The sequence below is a fragment of the Eulemur rufifrons genome, chromosome 30, assembly GCF_041146395.1.
Source record: "Eulemur rufifrons isolate Redbay chromosome 30, OSU_ERuf_1, whole genome shotgun sequence".
In the NCBI taxonomy this organism is placed as follows: Eukaryota; Metazoa; Chordata; class Mammalia; order Primates; family Lemuridae; genus Eulemur; species Eulemur rufifrons.
Window position 1 is genome coordinate 82,157,506 of NC_091012.1, and position 17,696 is coordinate 82,175,201.

A 17,696-nucleotide genomic window follows, 5' to 3' on the forward strand; every position below is an offset into this window, starting at 1 on the left:
ATACCCCAACAATTTCACATCTAGGTAACCTGGAGAAAATTTTGCCCGGGTGCATAAGGCTATAAGGATAATCATCGCAGCATTGTTTTCTATAGCAAAAATCGACTATAACCTAATTGCTTACCAATAGAATGAATAAATAGATTGTAGTATATTCGTGTAATGGAATATTATCTAGAGTCAAAACAGCAAATCATAGCCACTTATCCATTTGGATAAATATCAAAAAATAATTTTACACTTTGTATGGAACCAGTAAAGACCCCATATAGGAAAAGCAATTTTAAGCAATAAAAACAAAATGGAAGGTATTAATTTGCCAGACTTAAAACTATACTACAAGACTGTGCTTATTAAAATTGCTTGCTATTGGCACAAGTGCAGGGATATAGACCAGTAGAACAGAATTGAGAATCCAGATATAAAACCATCCTCATAGAGCCATCTAATCTTTGACAAAGCAGACAAAAAATATACTCTGGGGAAAAGAATCCTTATTCAATAAATGGTGCTGGGAAAACTGGATAGCCACATGTAGAAGACTGTAATAGGACCCAAAGCTTTCATCTCTCACAAAAATCAAATCACAGTGGATAACAGACTTAAACCTTAGGTACGAAACTATTAGAATTCTAGAAGAAAATGTAGGAAGGACTCTAACAGACATTGGCCTAGGCAAAGAATTTATGAGGAAGACCCCAAAGGCAATCACAGCAACAATGAAAATAAATAAATGGGACCTGATTAAATTAAAAAGCTTCTGCACAGCCAAAGAAACAGTCACAAGAACAAACAGACAACCTACAGAATGGGAAAAAAATTTTGCACACTACACATCGGATAAAGGACTAATAACAAGAATCTATTTATAACTCAGGAAAATCAGTAAGATAAAATTGAACAACCCTATCAAAAAGTGGGCAAAGGACATGAATAGAAATTTCTCAAAAGAAGATATAAGAATGGCTAACAAACATATGAAAAAATTCTCAACATCTCTAATCATCAGGGAAATGCAAATCAAAACCACAATGAGATGTCACTTAAGTCCAGTGAGAATGGCCTTTATCAAATTGTCCCAAAACAATACATGTTTGCGTGGATGCGGAGGGACAGGAACACTCATACGCTGCTGGTGGCACTGCAAACTAGTGCAACCCCTATGGAAAGCATTATGGAGATACTTTAAACAGATTAAAGTAGACCTACCATTCGATCCAGCAATGCCATTATTGGGCATCTACCCAAAAGAACAAAAGTCGTTCTATAAAAAAGACACCTGTACCTGATTGTTTATAGCAGCACAATTCACAATTGCAAAGATGTGGAAACAACCCAAATGCCCATCAATTCATGAGTGCATTAGTAAAATGTGATTAATGTATAGCATGGAATATTACTCAGCTATAAGAAATAATGGTGATATAGAATCTCTTTTGTTCTCTTGGAGAGAGTTGAAACCCATTCTATTAAGTGAAATATCCCAAGAATGGAAAAATAAGCACCATATGTACTCACCAGCAAATTGGTTTCACTGATCATCACCTAAGTGCACATTTGGGAATAACACCGATTGGGTTTTTGACTGATATGGAGGGTATGGGTAGGGGATGGGTGTATACCTACATGATGAGTGCAATGCACACTGTCTGGGGAATGGACACGCTTGAAGTTCTGACTCGGGGGGATGGGCGGGACATGGGCAATATATATAACCTGAACTTTTGTACCCCCATGATAAGCTGAAATTAAAAAAAAAAACAATGTTGACTGAAAAAAAAATGCAGGATGGTACATATGGTTTGATATCACTTATGAAAACTTAAAAAATTATGAAGCAATGGTGGATATTGCTCACTGATAGAGGAAAACATGGATATACACACAGGATCGTATTTTTTGTTGGAGAATAATAAAGCAGAATAAAATCAGGAAGGGGGCATATGAAGATTTAATTACATTTATATTAATTTATTTCCATCAAAATTTGAATCAAATGATTAAAAGTGTGAATATTAGTTAAATGTGAATGACAAGTACATGATTTACTTTCCTCTATATTTAAAATATTTCATAGCACTTTCTCTTTTTAATAAGAGTTTATGGATATTATACCAAAAATGTCAATCATTGTGTTTGTCTAGTCACAGCTCCTTAATGTGGGCACTGCCCTTGCATTCATCCAATCCTGTCCCTCCCATAGCTCTGCTGGAGACACAGCTAATGGAACCAGAGGTGTTTCAATCTCAGGAATCCCATCCATGTGATATCCAGCAGCCTGCCAAGGAAAAAAGATCTGCACCATGTGTATTTCCTTCCTTGGAGTTTGGAATCCATATGGATTTCCCAGGTGGAAAAAGGATATAAAATGTCCAATCCTTGATGTCGGTGTCTGCATTGGCTCATATGCAACCTAGAGAGTAAATAGATTGGCCTGGTCAACAGAGATAGGAGATATCATGAGGCCCCAGGGAGAAGATAGCAGCTTTGATTATTTAAAAAAATGTGGTTTTTTTTAGCTTTTTAAATATATAATAGTTGTACATAGTTTGGGGGTCCATATGATATTTTGATGCATGTATACAATGTATAATGATCAACTCAGGGTAATTCGGCTATCCATCACCCCAAATATTTATCTTTCCTTTATGTTGGGAGCATTCCAAATCTTCTACCTATTTTGAACTATATATTATTGCTACATATAGTCACCCTCCTGTACCATCAAACACTAGATACTTTTCCTTCTCTCTAATTGTATTTTTATACCCATTAACTAATTTCTCTCCATTCCTTATGGAGCTTTCCACTTGAAGTTAACATAAGGGCCAACTAAACTTTGTATTCTATTTGTAGATGTCATTAAATGTCTACATTCTTACAATTCTCTCCTCCTCGTTCCCTTTTAACTCGAGTTTCTGATCCTTACAGTCTTTTTCTTTTCATTTTTACATTTTTTATTTTTTATTCATTTATTTATTTTTATTTCAGGATATTATGAGGGTACAAACATTTTGGTTACATTTTATGCTGCCTCACCCAAGTGGGGATTAGAGGCATGCCCTTCCCCTCTACAATGCTCACATGTCCATTAGTTATGAGTTTATCCCCCCAACCACCTAATCCCTGCAGACTATTACTACTGTGTGAGTACCATAGTGTTGATCAGTTAGTGCCAATTTGATGGTGACTACATGTGGAGCTTATTCTTCCGTTCTTGTGATACCTCACTTTGGAGGATGGGCTCAAGCTCTATCCAGGAAAATATATGAGGTGCTAGATAACTGTTGTTTCTTATAATTGAGTAATATTCCATTGTATACATGTACCAAATTTTAATAATCCACTCATGAATTGACAGGCACTTGGGTTGTTTCTACATCCTTGCAATAGTGAATTGTGCTGCCATAAACATTTGGGTGTAGATGTCTTTATTATAAAATGTCTTTTCTTCCTTTGGGTAGATGCCTAATAGTGCTATTGCTGAATCAAATGGTATTTCTATTTTTAGCTCTTTGAGGTATCTCCAGATTCTTTTCCACAGAGGTTTCACTAATTTGCATTCTCACCAGCAGTGTAAGAGTGTTTCTATCTCTCCACACCCTCGCTAGCATTTGTTGCTTTGGCCTGTCAATCCATGAGTGGATTATTAAAATTTGGTGTGTGTGTGTGTGTGTGTGTGTGTGTAATATTACTCAATTGTAAGAAACGACAGTGATCTAGCACCTCTTATATTTTCCTGGATAGAGCTTGAGCCCATCCTCCAAAGTGAGGTATCAAAAGAATGGACGAATAGGAACCACATGTACTCGCCATCAGATTGGCACTAACTGATCAACACTAAGGTGCTCACATGGTAGTAATATTCTTCAGGGATTGTGGGTGAGTAAACTCACAACTAATGGATGTGGTGAGCATTGTAGGAGGAAAGGGCATACCTTAAATCATGGTTTTGGTATGGCAAGTCATACCATGTAACCAAAATGTTTGTACCCCCATAATATCCTGAAATAAAAAAGAATAAAAAATATATAAGTGGTTTATACACCACAATTAGAGCAATAGAGTATTCTGCATTTATGTACTTAATGTTACCAGAGAGTTGTATACATTCATATTATTTCTTATTGTTCATTAATGTCCTTTTCTGTCCTTTTCTTTCAGATTGAAGTACTCCTAGTAGCATTTCTAGTAGGACAGGTCTAGTGTTGATGAAATCCCTCAGCTCTTGTTTATCCAGGAAATTATTTCTCCTTCATGTTTGAAGGATATTTTTGTGTGGTATAATATTCTAGGGTTAAAGTTTTATTCCTCCAGCACTTTGAATATGTCATGCCACTCTCTCCTGGCTTATAAGATTTCCATCAAGAAGCTGCTGCCAGATGGATTGGAACTCCTTTATATATTATTTATTTATTTTTTCTTGCTTCCCTTAGCAACTTTTCTTTAATCCGTGGTCTTTGAGAGCTTGATCATTAAATGCCTTGAGATAGCCATGTGTGGGTTAAATCTGCTTAGTGTTCTACAATCTTCTTGTACTTGAATATTGATATCTTTCTCCAGGTTTGGAAAAAATCTTTGTTATTATTCTTAGAATAAAGTTTTTTCCCCTAATCTCTTTATCTACCTCAACTTTAAGGCCAATAACTCTTAGAATTTCCTATCGGAGGCTATTTTCTAGAACTTATAGGCAACCTTCATTCTTTTAAATTATTTTTTCTCTATTGATTGCCTATTTTCAAATAGCCTATCTTCAAGCTCACTAATTCTTTCTTCTGCCTGGTCAATGTGCTGTTGAGAGAATCTGATATATTTCTGTTTATAATTTACATTTGTCATATCCAAAATTTCTACTTGTTTTTTTTTCTATTATTTTAATCTCTTTGTTAAATTTCTCTGATAGGCTTCTGAATTCCTTCTTTGTGTTGTCTCGAAGTTCACTGAGCTTCTTCAGGACAGGTATTTTGAATTTTTTTTTGTCTGAAAGTTCACTTATCTCCATTACTCCATGATTGGTCACTGATATTTTATTTAATTAACTTGGTGAGGCTATGTCTTTCTGGGTGTTCTTTATGCTTGTGGATGTTCGTTGATATCTGGGCATTGAAGAGTTAGGTATTTAATTTTCAGTCTGGGCTTGTTTGGACCCATCCTTCTAGAGAAGGCTTTACAGATATTTAAAGAAAATTGGGTGTTGTGATCTAAGTCTTTGGTAACTGCAGCTGTATCAGCATAAACAGTGTCCCAAGCCCAGTAATTCTGTGACTCTTGCAGACTTCTGGTGGTACCATCTTGGTGGACTTGTGTAAGATACTAGAGAATTCTCTGGGTTACCAGGCATCCTCTCTCACTTCCTTTCCTCACTCTTTGTTATAGGCTACTGTAGTTGGGGGAGGAGTGATGTAGTCTCTTTCTCATGGCCACCAGTGGTGAATCCTGCCAGTATTGGGCCATTTCCTTCAGGGCAGCATGTTTTCTTCAGGCCCAGGGAGGATCCATAAATGCCATCCAAGAACAAAGGCCTAGACTCAGGCACTTCAGGAGTACGTTTGGTATTTTATTTTACTGTGTTTCTGAGCTGGTACCCAAGTCACAAAACAAAGTCCTGGGAGTTCTACCTTTTTGTTTCTCCAAGTGGAAGAAATCTCTCCCTGAACCACACTACCTGAAGTTGGTGGAGGGGTGACACAGGCACTGGCTCAGCCCAGCAGATGCTGGTGTTTCACTAGGTCATGTGTATCCTACATTTCACCGCATCTGAGCCAGCATAGCCATGGTAATTGCCCAAGGAGTGCAGTCTTTGTGGTTCGACTGCATAACAAATTTATTCCAGGCTCCTGGCCTCCTTTTGTCATCCAGTGATTGGATTACCCAGAACTTGGGTATCAGAGTGAAGGATTTTCCCTTGTCTGGGTTGGTCTAAATGCTCCCTCCATGGGCACTGGTAGAGTTCTGCTCTGTGCTGTGCTCCCCTGTGCCAGAGTATCCCAGAGTTTCAATGGAAAGCCCCAAATTCACTTCATTCTCCCTCAGTTGGGCACATAGATTCTCTCTCCACTTGGCATGCTGCTGCAGCACTGCTGGAGAATGGGAGATGGGTAGTGTAGGCAGTGCAAGATTATCTTTTCTGCCCTCTTCTGTACCTCTTTCCTTGATATAATGTTAAAACCAGGTAGTATGATTGCTCACCTGATTTTTGGTTCTTCTGAAGGTGATTGCTTGCTTGGATAATTGTTGAATTTGGTGTTCACAGGGAGGGATGATTGTTGGAAGTTTCTGTTGGTCCATCTTGCTCTGCTCCTGATTTTCTTTATTAGATTCTTGTATACCCTTTCTAGAGTTTGGTTTACAACTACAGATACATATGAATGCATATTCCTAATTCTCTCATTTGTTTAATGCAAACCTACAAAAATTATACATACTGTTCTGCCCTTACTGTTCTTAACTTTTCCATGTTAGCACATAATTTATTTATTCTTTGTATGGCTGCATTGTACTTTGTTGACTTTGTGTACCATACTTTTTTAACTAGTCCCATATTGGTGGTCATTTGTATTGTTTCTGATTTATTTCTGATGACATTTCAACTAATACATTTGTATTTTTGTCATTTTACCTGTGAGTTTATCTGTGGGATAAATATCAGAAGTAGCCTTGCTGAGATAAAGGACACATGCATGTATAATTTCAATGGATGGTGACAAACTGTCCTTTTTTGGGGTTATGCCAAATTATATATCCATCAGCAGCATATAAGAGTACCTGTTTCCTCACAACCTTACCAATAAGGTGTGTTGTCAAACTTATGATTTTAATAAAAGTGATAGTTTTTAAAATGGTACTTTGTTATAATTTTAATTTACACTTGTCTCATGAGTAACATCTTTTCACATATTATAGGGACATTCATATTTCATCTTTGTGGACTATCTTTTCATATCCTATGCATTATGTTATTACATAGGACAATACATTGTGGTTTTAACCTTTTCAAATTACCATACTTGAGAGCTCCCTATTATATAGATTAGCTTTTCTTTGATGTGTTGAGTGACAATTATCTTTTCACAATGTTGCAATTGTTCTTTAACTCTATTTATGGTATTTGACCATGAAGAAGTTTTCCTTTGTTTTTTTTTATTTCTTTTACTTTTATTTTGAAAATAATTTTGAAAATAATTGCAAAAATACTAGTTGCAAAAAATAAAGAGGTCTCATGTACTCATCTCCCCCAAGTTCAACCAATAATTACATCTTATTTAACTATAGTACAATATCAAAATCAGGAATTTGACTTTGACATAATGTGTATGTATAGTTCTATGTCATTTTCTCACATGTGTAGATTTGTGTAATGGATCCTCTTTAATGCTGGGCAAGGGTGACAGTTCAGTTTCTTCATTAGGCCTTCACTGATATCAACCTGGCTGGGAAGGGCAGTGGTACAAAATTACTGCTTCCTACATTGTCTCTGCTAACACTGGTAGGTGGTGGCCTGGTTACTGCTCGTCAGTGCTGAAAATCTTGCATCTTCATCAGGCCTTCTCTGACTCCCTCCTCATCTTCCCCACTGGAAGGAGCTCATTGTCATTGCCAGGTGGGAGTGAAAGTCCAGGATCCACACTGCCTTTTATTACATCACCCCAGCAGAAGTGTTGGGGAACCTGGTTATAGCCTGGTGAGCATGGAACTCTAGGCTCCTCACTCATCCTCTGACAAAAGTGGGGAAGGAATTCTCCTTTTTTCTGTGGTGTTTGCCTGGAGTAAAGTGATTACTGTTTAAAAGTTTTCCATTTTAGAAAGTGCTTGCTTTCCTGGTCCTTTGGCTGGAAAGAGAGAAGGCTTTTCTTGAAGCTGCTTCTTCTGTATCCATTGGTGTTTTCAGGTTGCCATCTTCTCCAGCACTCAGTCCAAGATATATGAAGAAAAAAAGAAACCCAGGGACCTCACCACCATGTCATGCTTTGAGTCCCAGGGCTTCTAGCCAGTATAGTTTTTTTTTAATCTCACCTTTCAGATAAAACTTAGGTCTGTTTTATATATCATGTTTAGGGATTTCAGCTGTACTTAGAAATAGGGAGGGACAAGTGTGCTTACTCCATCTTTCCAGAAGTTGAAATTATTTTTAATGTTGGCAAATTCATCCATTTTCCTTTGATGGGTTAGAGATTTCAAATTATAGTTAGAAAATCCTTATCCATATTAAGATATAAAGGAAATCCCTTATATATTCTCATGCTACTAATTTAATTCTTGTTTTATTTTTTTGTAGAGATCTTGTACATTCTTTATTAGATTTAAAATGAGATACCACCTTACCCCAGTTAGAATTTTTTATTTTCTTTATTCAAATATTTGATCCATTTGGAATCATCCAGGTTTAAGTATCATTTTTTCCCAAATTCCTAACCATATTACTCAATACAATTTTTTGAATAGCTTATCTTTCTTTCAATAATTTGAGATACCACCTTTATCTTAGGCTAAAATAATGTAGTTAGATCCACCTTTAGGTGACATATTGTGTGCTGTTAATTTTTCTGTCTATTCATGCACCTTTACCATACTGTTTTTAGTTCTTAAGGGCTTATATTTTAATGTTAAATCAAGTTAGTCTTCCCTCATTGCTCTTTTTTTCTATTTTTTCAATACTATTATAGTACTTGAATTTTATATGAACTTTATAATGCTCTTGTCTAGTTCTTATAAGAAAACGTGTTGACAAAAATTCATGGATAATTAACATCTGTTACTACATATTTACCATATTCCCCCAACAAGGCTTGTGCCTATAGTAGATATGTACCTTGATTTATAACCTCAGCTATTTAAGACATAATATGAGTTCATTTTCTCTAAATAAACTTAAACCAGAATGTGTGTGCCAAACCTCTATTCTAGCAGAAAAGTCAGTCTCAGTCAGAGGGCCTGAACTTGGGTGAATCAAGAGAGTCACATGTGGCACAAAATTTAAAGAGGCACTCACTCTCATGCTTGTTCAAATGCTGATCCTACACTTCCATAAACATGACAGTAAGTGCCTCTTTAAATTTTGTGCCCTAGGCACCACATTTGCTTCACCCTAGTTCAAGCTTGGTTCATTGATTATTGGGGCTTTCTCCCTCTCCCTATGGTTTTATAAAAACCTGAAAGACTTGCAGAGTTCCTGCACAAAAGTGATAGACAAAGTATTTAACAACTATCATTAAAAATAAATAACTGGAATGAACAGTAGCTGTGGAAAACTGAGTTCAACAAAATCACCTACCTAACCATCAGGTCACTGGATTGTGGGGTGGTGAGATGTGTAGTTGAGTGACAACTTTCTGCTGCCACTCCTTTGGAATCCACCACAGCATTTATGCTGAGAAACATGCTCTCACAGGGCTGTTTCCAGTCAATGACTGAGCTAGGTCATTCTAGCCCAGTGAGTGACTGCTCTAATCTTTGGTACTCTCTATTGACTGACTAATACTTTCTCTTAGATTCACTGCAGTTCAAGGCTCTTCCTACCCAATCTTCTTTTTTTTTTCCTTTTCTTTTTGCATGTGCCATACCTGTTTCATTGTCTGAAAATACTCCCTGACTACTCTTGCTCCTTCTCTACTTTATCCTTCATAGACCTTTCTTCTAATAAATATCTTGCACTTTTAGTTCTGTCGTGGTAATCTACTTCCTGGAATGCCTGAATCAACACAATTTTCACTATAAGTGGTCTGAGAAAGCAGGCAGTATGGTAGTATTTTAGTGATGGATCAGTCCCTGCTCAACTAAAAAGGAGAATCTCCATCCTGAGCAGGCACAATATGATGGCCCAGATGCTAAAACTTTCCCTTGTGATTATCTTGGAAAATGTTTTATTAGAATTTAACATCCTAGCCAGTGTAATGATTCATACCCTTGAAGTATATAGGGGAACACTGAACATGAGGACAGTGGATTTGGTTGTTTATAACTAAGTTGTTTTGACTCCCTGCAAAGGATAATCAATAAACAGTTAAGGGCTAGGTGTGAGAGCTAGAGATCTTCCTTTGTAGCCTACAAAGAGGCCATTATCTCCTGCAGTGGAAGAGCAGACTCAGCTGAGGAGTAAACTCCATCATAGAGTAATGGAGATCAAGAGACATTTAAAATATTCATTCAAGGTACATATCTTTTGCTAATGTCAGAGTCCTGGTTAAAAAACCTTGGGACTCTAAAAGATGACGTGGTGATATCTGAATTGATGCTTCTGAGGATCATGGATCTGTAGCCTCTATGGAACCTAATGAGTTTGCAGAATTGGCCTGCCCCTCAGTAAGAACCAGTATTTCCGTCATGTTGAAAAAATATTGCAGGGGCTTCTCCTCTACAGAGAAATGGGTGTTCTTTCAGGAATTTCTCCAACTCCTCTATTGGTTGCCAGATGATAACTAGTTTAAACTCTGGCAATAATTCAACTGGGAACACACTGATCCAAATAAGGAAGAAAAAAGACTATATACCAAAGGACTCACACGAATTAGATGCATAGCATGTACAAGCATGAGTCATGAGCATACTATTGAGACTGGATTTTGAAGGTGTCTGTTAAGAGAAGCTGGACATAAGACCAAATAAGCAAAAAATTATTGAGTTTGGAGTACTTTATTAGGCAGCAGAACAGAAAATTCTAGCAAGGACCCAGGGAATAAGACTAGGGTAGTTTTAGAAGCCTGGAGAAAATGGTGACCCACAGAGTAAGGTTGAAATGCCTGAGTTGCTATGGTAGATGGTAGAGACAAGAATAAAGTTTCTGAGGGAAGTGAGTATGGTGAAATGGATATATTATGTGGATAATTTACCACAGGATAGTGTTCTACAGGAGGGCCCAAGGAACAGACCACTTACCAGGACTGTCAGGAATGTACTAGTGAGAGAGGCACTGGCATCACTAAGAAGAGTTCAGTAATGGCTCTTTTTACAGGTCAGGGATGGTAGGAGGGGCCACCACAGATCTAAGCTTGATATAGGTTGTTAGTGTGAAATATCTGATTTCCGTAAGTACTAAGTTTGACAGTTGATATCTCTGACATTTCAGTTTGATGCTTCTTGTTTTATTTTTATTGTGAGGGTACATAGTCTTTCAAAAACACAGTTTGGCTTGTGATTATCTTTCATATTTTTAGAGTAGTTTTTGTGAAACCCTGGATAAGTCAAAAATTTGTGTTATTTTAGAATATGAGTTCTGTCGTGGAACAAATGCAGCACAGACAGCTCAACATATCAACAAAGTGTTTGGGAAGGATGTGACTAATGAATGCACAGTACATTGAAGATTTGAGAAGTTCTGTCTGGTGATTTTAATCTTGAAACTGACCCATGTAGGAGACCTGAGACGAAGATGGATAATCATGAGCTGAAAGCTGTAGTGGAAGCAAATCCATCTCAACCTATGAGCAAATTACCAACAAGGTTTGACATTACTACTCCAACAATATTGGACCATTGGAAACAAATCATCAAGGTAAAGAAGCTGGATAGATGGGTTCCACTATGAATTAAACAAGTGGCAGTGCAGGAATTGTCTTGAAGATTGCCTTTGTTTGCTGTCACAACATAAAAGTGAACCATTTCTACACCGTACTGTTACATGGATGAAAAATGGATTCTTTTTGACAATCACAAGCATTTAGCACAATGGCTGGATAAAGATGAAGTGACAAAACACAGTCCAAAACTGAATATTTATTAAAAAAAAAAGCTAATGTTGTTTGTTTGGTGGTCCAGTGCTGGTATTATGCACAACAGCTTTATAAAACCTGGTCAATTCATTACAGTGGATGTCTACTGCAAACAATTGGATGAAATAATGAGGATACTTGTGATTAAGCAGCTGAGATTGGTCAATAGAGACAAGCTAATCCTCCTGCAAGACAATGCTCAACCACATGTCTCACAAACAATGCTGTTCAAACTACAAAGGCTGGACTTGGAAACTCTCTGTCATCCACTGTATTTACCAGACCTTGCACCAACTGGCTGCCACTTATTCCAAGCTTTGGACTGCTTCTTGCAAGGAAAAATATTCAATTCTCAACAAGCTGTGGAAAACTATTTTTATGATTTCACTGCCACTCTTTCTCCAGACTTCTTTGCTGCTGGCACAAACATGCCACCATTAAGATGACAAAACTGTGCCGATAGTTTAGATGCATACTTTGATTAATTGTACTGCTTCTTGTTTGAGATATAATAAACTACACTTTTGATTTGAAATCAGATATGTCATATTTAATGACCTATTGTGGATGGTGGGGCCCTAAATTAATAGAGGCCAACTGGTGACACTTAACTGCCAGAAGCTAGGAATTTATGATTACTGTAATGGTCAATAATGTTGAAGGGACCCAAAAAGTCTTCTGTCATAAGGAATTGTGGAGATGGTTAATAAAACATAGTAATCTTAGGGGAAAAATATGTGGGTGATACCTAACATCTATAATCAGAATAAAGGCAAGAATGGGTGAGAAGGAGGATGAGGACAGTTGCTACCATAGAAAGTTATGCTGCCTTGCACAGTAGCTTGATATGAGCCAATTTTCAAATCCAGAACCTGTTAACTGAAGACACAGCCAGGTACCTATGAGGAAGGACCTTGCAACTCTGCATTAAGTATATACTGTAAAGATTCCTCCAGTCCTTTCTCAATGGGACCTACAGCCATTTAGTTGGATAACTATGCAATGGGAAAGTAGGAGTAACCAGAAATTTTGAAGACTATTGGATGCAAGATCTGACTTAATGTTGATATCCAGAGAATTGAAGCATAATCATCATGGTATCCTTCTTAATAAGAACAACGGGGCATGTTATGGGTGGAATTGTGTCTCCCCCCAGAATTTATATGTTGAAGTCCTAACTGCCAGTATTTCATGATGTGACCTCATTTGGAAATAGGGTCTTTTCAGAGATAATCAAGTTAGAATTAGGTCATTAGGGTAGGCCCTAATCCAGTATGACTGGTGTCTTTATAAAAAGGGGAAATTCTGACATGGAGACACACACATATAAAGGGAGGACACTATGTGAACATCAAGATGGCCATCTGCAAGTCAAGGAGAGAGGCCTGGAATAGTTAGCTTCTCTCACATCCCCCAGAACAAAGCAATCCTGCCAACACTGATTTCAGACTTTTAGTCTTCAGAACTGAGAGGATAAATTTCTGTTGTTTAAGCCATGCAGCTTGTGGTGACTTAGGCACCTGCCACCTTGTTAGACATCCCTAGAAAACTAATAAAGGTGGATAGGTAATAAAGAGATTACTGGCTATAGTTAAGCTTACAGTGGATCTAATGGGTCTGCAAACTCACTCAGTGGTCATTTCCTCAACCCATGAATGTGTAAGTGCAAATGACACACTTGTTAGTTGGATTAACCCTCTATGGTGTCTGGGGACTGTAGGGTAGGAGTTGATATAGTAGAGAAGTTCAAGTGGGAACCTCTGAAACTTCCCCTTTCCCCTCTAAGAGATTAATAAGAAATAATGTGGCATCCCTGGTGCTAGATGACAATGATTTGTATCTTAAAGATCTAAAGGATGTAGAGGTGACAGTCCCACTCATATCTCTCTTTAATTTGCCAGCCTGGCCACCACAGAAACTAGATGTATCCTGGATAATGGAGTGTAGAGCACCACAAGGTCACCTAGCTGGTGACCCAGTTGCAGCTGCTGTGCTGGACATGTTAGCATTGCTATATCAGCTTAATAAGACCTAAGGAACACTGATTTGGGCAATGCATTCTTTTCTGTTTCAATGAGAAAACAGGAACAGAAACAGTTCACATTTACGTGCAGCAGAAGACAAATATTAATTGACAGTTTTTCTCAGGACTATGTTAATTTTTCCACTCTCATAATATAGTCCAAAAAGACCTGCAATTCCTAAACACCCCAGAGAATATGACACTGATCTGTTTCACCAATTACATTACACTGATAAGGCAGGGTAATCAAAAGGTGACTAATATACTGGAAGGCCTTATTAAGGCACGCACATTCCAGAGAGTGGATTATAAATCTTAAAATGATTCAGGAAGCTGCAACTTCAGTAAAGATTCTAGGAATCTGGTGGTCAAGAGCATGCTGACTCATTACTCCTTCCACAGAAAAAGAAAATTTACTGCATCTTGCATTCAATATTACATAGAGGGAAAAGCAATGCCTGGTGAACGAACCTCTTTGATTCGAGAACAACACATGCCACACCTAAGAATACTGTTTCATTTCATTGACTGGGTGACACTAGAGGCTGCCAGATTTCAATTAGGCCTGGAACAGAAAAGGATGGTGAAGAAAGTCCATGTTGTGGTATCAGCAGATCTGCTGCTTGTGCCACATAATCATGCAGACACCATGGTATTGGAGGTATCAGTGGTGGGAAAAGATGCAGGGTGGAGCTTATGGCAATATCCAGTGTGAGAATCTTAATGCAGGTCCCTGGGATTTTGAAGCAAAACTCTCCATAGCAGAGAATTATATGCCCTTTGTGACACAGCTCCTGGCATCATATTGGACCATAAGAGACAAAAATGTAATTCCATAGGGGACCAAATGGCCATGCATCCAGAACTTCCAATTTTAAGTCAGGTTCTAGTGGACTCACCAAGTCAGAGATGTCAGACAAGCCCAGCAGCTGTCCATTATAAAGTGGATACAGTCATTCTGAGACCAGGTTCAAGCAGAAACAGAGGGTAAGAGTAAGCCGCATGATCAGGTAGCAAAGACCTCCACATCATCCACCATACTTACACTGGTAGCCTACTTCAGCTTGCTTCTATGGCCATCTGAAGTGGGGGGAAATCTGAGTTTGGTTTATAAATAGGTCAGCCCAGTATGTGGGTTCAAGCTGAAAATAAATGGCACTTATATTACAGCCACAGTCACAGGTGGCCTTGAAGAAGTATAGCATCTGACCAGGGTACCCACTTAACAGTAAAGGAGGTGTGGGAGTAGGCCCACAATCATGAGCTCCATTGGTCACATTATATCCTATACCATCCAGAAGCAGCTGGCCTCACAGAGAGCTTGAGTAACCTAGTGAAGGCACAACTATGCAAGACTGTGAGATTTAGTGCTACCCTGTAAGATGCAGTATATGCATAAAATCCAAGATTTCTGTATGGTGTTCTATCCTCAGTAGGAGGAACACATATTCCCCAGAAGATAGAATCACAAATGGGCCTGCTTGCCATCACTGATAGTAACTGATTGGAGGCCCATGTGCTTCTTCTCACAGCAGCTCTGGGCTCTGTAGAGTTATAGGTCCTGATTCCCAAAAGGGGGCATATACTTATCAAGGGACATAGCGAGACTCCCATTGAAGTACAAGTTATGGCTGCTGCTAGGGCACTTTGGACTCCTTATACATAAGACCGGTTGTTGATGAGAAGAGTCACCATCTTTAAGAAGGTACTTTAATCTGATCAGCAGGAGGAGGTAGAGCTGCCTTTTGCAATGTGGGAAGGAAGCCACATGATCCACTTAGGCATCTCCTAATACTCCCTTGCCCAACTGTAACTGTGAATGTAATTTGACAGGGTATTATTACTAGGAGTTCAGACACCTCAGGAATGAAGTTTGGGATTGTACCACCAGGTAAGACATCAAGACCTGTCAAAGTGGTAGCTGAGGATGAAGGGAATTTAGAATGGATAGTGTAGTAGGAGGCAGACCAAGTGTGCCCCTAAAATCACCTGGAGGGATAAGGGCTGTAGTTTCTCTGCTATCCTTCCTCTTTTAAGTTTTCCCTAAGGATAAGAATTCCATAAAACTTTAAAAGAATGAATCTGGATAGAGAAGTGGATTTGTGCTGTGATAGTCATGGGATATTGCTGCTCAAATCTCACTTAAAGAGAGATCCTTCTTTGTATACTCCTAATATAATCAGCTGACAGTTTCTAGCTGCTGCTCATTAGAGATCCCCAGTGTTCAAATTGGGGCCATGCTCTCACAGGACTGCTCTTGCCAATGACTGAGCATCATGGTGGGTATTAAGGCTGGGGTATTCCTGTACAACACAGACTTCTCTAAAGAACAGCGTGCTCTGAGCACCCCAATGACCTGACTGAGACTTTCTCTGAGCTGCAGTGCAATGCAGCTGAGGGTCTTCCAACCCAGTTTTCCTTTGTTCCTTTTCTCCTTTTACATGTGTCCAACCTGCATGAGAGTCTAAAGATTCTTATTACTTACTCCTGCTCCCCCTCCTTTTACTCCTCACAAATGTTTCTCTGAATAAGTCTTTTATATTAATACTTGTAATTATGTCTTGGCTTTTTTATTTTTTTTTTTTAGTTTTCTTTTTTTATTCTTTTTTCAGCATATTGTGGGGGTACAAAAGTTTAGGTTACATATATTGCCCTTGCCCCCCCCCAAGTCAGAGTTTCAAATGTGTCTATCCCCTAGACAGTGCGCATCGCACTTATTATGTATGTATACACCCATCCCCTCCCCCCCACATCTGCCCGACACCCGATCAATGTTATTCCTAAATGTGCTCTTAGGTGATGATCAGTGAAACCAATTTGATGCTGAGTACATGTGGTGCTTAGTTTTCCATTCTTGGGATACTTCACTTAGTAGAATGGGTTCCAACTCTTTCCAGGAAAATACAAGAGGTGCTATTTCACCATTGTTTCTTATAGCTTTCTTTGGAGGCTCCCTGGGAAGAATTCTGAGGCAGCATTCAAGGTAAGGGGTGAGCAGCATAACAGCCATTTACCAACTGTTCTAGAAATATTGCAGTACTTTATCAATCATTATGGCTCATTCAGTGTGTATTGGGTAAATATCAGTATTAGGTCTAAACTTCTGCTCTTTTCCTCACCTATACATTTCTCTAAACACACTCATCCTATATTGGTAATCATTTTTATTATTTTATTTTATATCCTTTCAAAGTTTCTTTTTGCAAGTACAAACACTATAGATAATATAGCATATTCTTTTTTATGTACCTTGACTTTTTTTCACTTAAATTTATATTGGAGATCTTTTCATGTCAGTACACAAAGAGCTTCTGTATTCTTTTTCACATTCACATGACATTCCATTGTGTTGCAGTACTGTCATTTATTTATATTCAACAAATGGCTTATTAATGAATAATTAGATTGTTTCTAAACTTTCCTATTTACAATGCTGCAATATAAAACCTTTTATTATATATGTGTCATTTATGCATATGTCAGGTTACCAATTAGCTTAGAAAAATAACACCTCTTTAAGAATTGGATCAGAAATCTAGTCATTTCTGAGAGCAAACTGAAGTCAAGATTATAATAACAAAGCAGAAAGTAGACTGGGTGAAGTGAAGGAGGTCTCCATAGTGTTTGTTCTCTCTCTCTCTCTCTCTCTCTCTCTCTCATCTTTCTCTCTCTCTTCTCCCACCCCTTCCTGCTCTCAGAAAAGAATGTGACAAGCATATTCATTGAAATATGTAAAATGATTGAGATATGTGTGTAATTCTCTCATGGACATTCACAGTTTATTAGTATATAAAGAATTAAACTAAAGGAAAAAAGTGTAAAGGTAAATGATTAGGTTTATATCTCTCTATATATGGGTAGGGATGGGATGTTAGAGAAAAAAATATTCACTGGCACTTGTTGAAGATGATAAGCAGATTTTATTCAAGGGTGGGACTATTACAATAGGGATAGGGGCCACAAGAATG

General features: G+C 38.0%; 1 protein-coding gene across 1 annotated transcript in view; it reads right to left on the reverse strand.

Moving 5' to 3' along the window:
* Positions 1-17,696, reverse strand: part of CYLC1 (cylicin 1) — a 101,212-nt gene that overhangs the window by 21,107 nt on the left and 62,409 nt on the right. The window lies entirely within an intron of this gene.